Here is a 918-nt window from a genome sequence, read left to right on the forward strand (position 1 = left end):
GATGAGGTCATTAGTAAGGTGAGGGCTGCTGTGCAACAAGGGTCATGGACAGACGACAAAGAAGCCAGCTCAGAGTTCAGGCTGTTCAAGAGGGAAAAAGACCGCCTTGTGATGGTGGATGGACTGTTACACAGAAGGACCCAGAGACCATCTGGAGAATATGGAACACAGCTGGTCCTCCCGGCTGAGTTCAGAGAGACAGTTCTACGATCCCTACATGATGACATGGGTCATCTAGGAGTGGAGCGACTGACAGATCTACTGCGGAAGCGCTTCTACTGGCCCAAGATGATTTCAGAAGCAGAGATGTACATCAAAGATTGTGGAGAATGTACTCTCAGGAAGACTCCAAGTAAGAGGATGGCTCCTTTGCACCAGATCACGAGCCGGGGGCCCATGGATTTGGTGTGCATCGACTTCCTCTCCATGGAGCCAGACTCTCGAGGGATCAGTAATGTGCTGGTCATAACTGATCATTTTACACGATACGCACAGGCAATTCCTACGCGGAACCAGAAGGCGTTAACTGTGGCCAAAGCCTTGGTGGAGACGTACTTCGTGCACTATGGTCTGCCAGCTCGGATACATTCAGACCAAGGGAGAGATTTCGAAAGTCGGCTGATCCGGGAACTGTTGGGGATGTTGGGGGTGCGAAAATCCCGTACCACTCCTTATCACCCACAAGGGGACCCCCAGCCGGAGAGATTCAATCGGACATTGTTATCGATGCTGGCTACCATGGGTAGTGAAAAGAAGGGGTCTTGGAGTCGACATGTCCCGTATGTCGTCCATGCTTACAACAGTACTAAGTGTGATGCCACGGGATACTCACCTTACCTCTTGATGTTTGGGCGAGAAGCTAGGTTGCCTGTTGACCTGTGTTTCGGCACGTCGCCAGATGAGACCGGAGACCAAAAC

Source organism: Nematolebias whitei, chromosome 2 (genome assembly GCF_014905685.2).
Source record: "Nematolebias whitei isolate Nwh7 chromosome 2, NemWhi1, whole genome shotgun sequence".
NCBI lineage: Eukaryota > Metazoa > Chordata > Actinopteri > Cyprinodontiformes > Rivulidae > Nematolebias > Nematolebias whitei.